This window comes from Clarias gariepinus, chromosome 28 (assembly GCF_024256425.1).
Source record: "Clarias gariepinus isolate MV-2021 ecotype Netherlands chromosome 28, CGAR_prim_01v2, whole genome shotgun sequence".
Taxonomy (NCBI): Eukaryota; Metazoa; Chordata; class Actinopteri; order Siluriformes; family Clariidae; genus Clarias; species Clarias gariepinus.
Window position 1 is genome coordinate 2,441,563 of NC_071127.1, and position 6,159 is coordinate 2,447,721.

Genomic DNA, 6,159 nt, shown 5'->3' on the forward strand with positions numbered 1-6,159 from the left:
GTGCATTACCACCATCTACTGGGCTGGAGTGTGGAGCAGAACATTGCTAAGTCAGTAAGCAAATAAGTTAACATTTGCAAAATTATTTAAACAATCTTGAAATGCTTCAAAAATTTAAATATTATTAAGTCACCAAATAAATATTATTAGAACCAATCTTGAAAAAGCTTCTCATAAACAACTTGGTTCATATTCTCATTTTTTAATTTTATTTAATTCCTAAAATTACATCATCAGAACCATCATCTTTTTTCATAGCATACTATCCACAGCTATAATACATTTAATAAACTTCATCTAGTTTTATTACTTTACAAGACCTAGAGGAACTGGCTTGGATGACAACTGTTATAATAATAACTTTACTTCAGACTACTGTTTAATTTATTAGTACTATTTGTTCAATTATTATTATTTTTTATTTTTTTGCTTAAATTGCATACTTCCTGAGCTTCCTGTTTTTGTATAGTTTCCGCAAAAGTTTCGCGTTTGTATCAGCGTTTAAATTATATATCTTTTCCGTTTATACAATAATAATATTAATAATACGTTTTTCATACTATTGGACTTCGGCTTTTTTTTCGGCGCTTTTTGGAGAACGCGCAAGTTTCTTCTTCTAAGAACAACAAACGGAATTCAGCTCCAAACAACTAAACACTGACTCAGGTACGATATTATGTCTAATATTCAGCTCGTTCAGTGTGTAGAGTGCAGGATGTTTAGACATTCTTCCTCCGTCATTAGTGGTAATCGGTCTCCGTCCTTTACTCATGTTAGTGATATCTGATGGAGAAGATATCAGCGTTAGAGGAGCGCATCCAGACTTTAGAGAGGGTTAGAGAGTGTGAGAGCAGTGTTATTCCTGTAGCGGACAGTCTGGGTGCCGCAGGCGGAGATAACCAGCCCCCGACTCCGGCATTAGAGCCCTCACAGCGGGGCGAGTGGGTGACGACTCGGCGGCATACTCGTTCAGCCAAAGCTAACGCTAAGGCTAGCCCACCGGAGCTTGTGATGGGTCGTTCTTTTTGAACGAATCTTTACCATGACTCAGATGATCATCTCGGAGAGTGATTAGTTAATTTTACAATGCGCACGCGCAAATCATCACAAAACCTTTCTTGTTATATACAAGAAACAGAAATGAGTCGTTTTTTTTTTATTGAACAAAAACATAGAACAAAATATACATTTATAATAGCATCATAAAGTGTGTAAACGTCAAAAACAATTACACAAAAAATAAGTATCAAAACAAGGAAATTATAATAAATAATATATAACAATAATAATAATAATAATAATAATAATAATAATAAATGAAAAAGTAAATGAAAAAGGGTCTCTTTATTCTTCTTCTGATAAACCAAATTCTCTTATTATTCCAACAAATTTCTTGGCCTTTTTACGTTTCATATGTTCCAATGATGGAACATAATTGCAAATAAAATCCTTTTTAAAGACTGAAAAATAAGGTTTAGTTATACGCTTGCATTTGTGAATATAAAAATTGCCTAAAATCAGAATTATATTGATAAGAAAGTTATTATTCTTATCATCCAGTAGTTTTCCAAATATAATAGCCTATGTTTTCTTTCAAAAGCGGGCAGTGATTGTATCTTTAGCTCCAACCATATTTTTCCAAAATATACCAGAGTACTCACAGGAAAAGAAAAGGTGATCAGTAGTCTCAATGTCAACTTTACAGAACACACAAGCATTTTGTTTAAAATTAAACTGGTGTCTTAAAAACTCAGATGATGGATAAATACCTTTAAATATTTTGAAATGGGTTTCCTTTGCTTTAGGAGCCACTGGAAAGGCAATATATTGTGTTCGTAGTATTTTAACGGTTGATTTATCATAAGTTTGTAAAAATATTGTTATAATATAACAATGTTGGATATATTAGAAAATTTAAACAAGAGCGGATGATTTTGTTGGGAAGCGATGCTTTAAGGTTATTACCATTAAAAAGAAGTCATGGGAGATCACATGAACCATCTGAGATGTCGGTAAAGCTGTTTTGTACAAGGTTTATAAAACTTTTTGGAATAGCTTTTAATACACGTTCAAAATGTTTACCTTCATCGTGCAAGTTGTATTTTGAGCAGAAACCACTGAATGATAACCAGCTCTTGTCCTCATTCATCAAGTGATGAACTGACCAAACACCTTTTTCAAGCCAATCAAGAATGCACAAAGATTTATATCTAAATAAAATAAATCTATTGTTTCATATTGAGGTTTGGTGTGGAGTGAAGTTTTGATTGTATAATAATTTCCAATAAAGCAAAACCTGTTGGTGAAATGAAGATAATTTTATTGGTAGTCTAGAAACACTGAAATCACATCTTAATAGAAAATCAACTCCACCCAATTTTTTAAATAAACCTCTAGGAACGAAAAACCAACATTTATTTTTGTTACAAAATATTTTAGCCATTTAATTTTTAACATACCATTTATACAGGACTGTAATCCCCCATTTTCATAATCTTGTATAAGTTGTGCTTTCCCGATATAATGCACACGTTTTTTCCATATGAAGTTAAATTAATTTGGTTGATAGTCTTAATGGCTTTATTAGAAATAGAAAGGCAAAGATGCATCTAGACAGACATTTCATTTTAGTTAGATAAACTCTACCAAAAATAGATAAATCTCTCTGCATCCATACCTCAAGTCTATTTTTGCACTCATTCCATCTATCCCAGACATTTTGCTTCTCCATCTTGACCTCATCTTTAGAAATGTGTATGCCTAAATATTTAACATTTGATTTAATTGGGAATGTTATTTGCAGTTGTAAGATGACATTCGTGTATGGTGATAATTTCACATTTCTCAATATTAAGTTTTAAGCCTGAAAATTTGGAAAAGTAATTTTCAGTTGCTTTAGGGATCTGATCAATGTTTTTTTTTTAAATAACGTTGCATCGTGAGCTAACAGACTAATCACAATTTTCTGACCAAATACTTCCAAGTTCTCAATTTTTTAAGTTTTGATAAGGAGAGCCAACATCTCGGTAGCCAAAATAAATAGTGAAGGTGAGATGGGGCAGCCTTGTTTAACTCCTCTTTTGATATCAAATCTGGGTGAAGTACCCGTTGGTAGGGCAACTGAGCTATTAGTGTTTGTTTAGAATAGTTTAATAGTCTCCCCAATAATTTTGGACAAATGTGATTTTAAGCGATTATTATATATATGAGTTAACAATTTATAGTCATTGTTTAATAAAGTTATAGGTCGTAAATTGTCCAACAATCTAACATCCTTTCCTGGTTTGGGAATAAGTGTGATTAGCCCTTGTCTCATCGAGTTAGGCAAAGATGAATTTCTAATAATTTCCTAAAAAAGCTGCAAAAAGAAATTCCCTTAACAAATCCCTAAAAGTTAGATGTAATACCACCTGGGCCAGTTGATTTATCTAATGACAAACACATAACAGCAGAATCAAGCTCTTCAAATGTTATTTCTGCATCACATGTCAGTTTGAATTGTTCATCTATTTGAGGGATATAGTCGCTAAGTTTTCAAAAAGAGGATCAGGATTTAATATTAATGAGGAAGAAGAGTATAAATCTTGATTGAAGCTAGCTATTTTTTTTTTCTATTAATTGTGTATCTGAACACTCTGCTCCATCAATAATTAAGATTTTCATAGAGTTCCTTTCTTGATGTATTTTTTCTAACCTACAAAAAAAGCTGTATTTTCCCCCTTCTTCCATCCATTTAGATCTTGATCCAATATGGCATTTCTCATATAGACTTCATCCAATTGTGATTGCAAGAATAACAACCTTGATTTATCACCTTCTGTTACATTTATTTTGTTTGCATATTTAGTTATTTCTTTAATTATTGAGGCCTGTTCTGTGATATGATTTTTGTTCACCTGTTTACTATAGAAAATAGATTTCTGACGAAGTTTATATTTAAAAAATCCCATTTACTTGTCCATGAGACCAAATTATTGTCATGATCTCGGCGTGTGGATTTGCGTGGCATAACTGCAGAGGCAAGCTGTTGGTTTAAACGTTCTTCTTTTATTGAAAAAAAAAAACGTAAAACAATACAGAAGCTCTTTTCTTAGAGCACTCGTAACCTTACTACTTTACGTTACAAACACAACCAAAATCTCTAACCACAACAAAAGCTAGACGCCTGACTGACTTTCAGTCAGGCTATTTATAATTAACATAATTACATTCCTCAGCTCAGGTGAGTGCTTCCCTCCCCTGACCGAGGTGCAGTATGGGACCTGTAGTTTCCCTTCGATGAACTATAACATAAAAAACACAACAACCTAAATCAGTCTGTGGGTGCTTTGGCGCCCTCCAGAGGGTTAACCCTTACAATTATCATCACTAATAATCCTTGAAATTATACCTTTAACCAAGTTTGCATACTCATCTTTCACAAAAAGGTTAGAATTAAGTTTTCAATAACCTTTATTACGTTACGAACATGTATGTTTTTATGATTTATTGTTAATTCAATTAAACAGTGATCTGTAAAAGGAGCTGCCAATAAACCACTTAAGTGAGTTTCTTGCAAAAGAACACATTGAGCTTTTTTTTCTTTATAAAACAAAAAAGTAGCTTTTCTTTTGGTATTATTTCTTAGACCTCTAACGTTAAATGAAAGAAAATAAATACAACTATTAAATTAAAACATTAAATAGATATAAAACTATAAACAAGCAAAAAAGAAAAAAAAAGAAAATAATAATAATAATAATAATAATAATAAATAACCTATCCCAATGGGGATGAAATATCGTCAGTTATCAAAATCTGACTCAAAAGCCACACAACAAAAGAATAATAATAATAATAACGTACTGATGCTCTGGCAGATAATTTTTTCTTTAGATCTCGCTTTCCAAAATCTTTATTTTAATTTCGCAGGAGTAATCACCCTTTGGTTTTATTTGCTGATGAAATTAGACGACCATCAATGTATCCCAAAGGACCACGATAGTACGCCCTCTTCCCGGCACTTCTGGCCTCTTGGATGAGCAGCCAAAGAGCTGCACGAGCCCTCCGGTCATCAGCTGATAGATCCTCTGTGTAGGAAATATTTAATATTTAATTCTTAGTGTGTTTCATGATATTCTGTGTGCGTGAGAACAGAGTGTCTTTCTTTACCACGACACAAGCTGCACTTTCAATAAACACATTCTATAGTAGTTTATGTTAAAAGGTCGTAAAACTGTTAAACGCTCGTACAGTAAATGCAGAGCTACTCCTAAATTTATGTTCTTCTTCACCTTATCTTTTAGAAGCATTCCAGACCGGATGTAAACATTCCTGCATCCACCTTTTCTTTGGTTCTTTGTGTGTGTGCGTATATATACTCCTGTCTCCAACAATAAACTTTGAACGTCTCACTGAGCACTAACTTGTGTGTATCATTGAGGGGTTCCCTGAGCTCAGGCGGGATAGCAGAATACAGGCGGAGCACTGAGTAGACCAAAGGGGGTCTACCAAAATTCAAGAAATCCTTACACTCCGCAAACTGGATCCCTCGATCAATGCACAACTGCGAAGTTTTTGTGATCTTTCAAAATTCCTCTCTGTATCTTTGCATGGCAAACTGAACAATGATTTGGCAGTGTCTTCCACTTTCCTTTTTCCCAATCCGGTAGACTGAGTCAACGACATCTTCCAGTTTCTGTGCTAAATGTGGGGCTATATTACCCAAAAGTTCAACCACCTCTTTAAGTGTGTTTTCATTTTCAACCTCTTTCAAACCTTTAATGCGCGGGTTCCATCTCTGCTTGTAACGCTCCAGTTCTGATGTTTTTAACTGTAACTCCTCACTGGATCTCACCAGAGATGCTGTTTGTTTTCCCAGAACAGCATATTTGTCCTTACACTCCTTAATATCTGCAGCATTGAACTCAACCGATTTGGAGATGGTTGCAATCATGATGGTATTTTGTTTAATTTTATCTGCAATATCTTCCAACTTTCTATCTTGAGAATCAAATCTGGTTATTAATGAGTTAATTGCCTGCAGCAGGGCTGCTTTGGAGATGTCAGTATCGTCTGGTTTTACCTTTTTTTGAGGGTTCTTGGTTGGGGTGATGAGAGAAGCATCTCGTCATTTTTTTTTTTAAATATAACTGTGATCCGTTACCATAAGTGCACTTT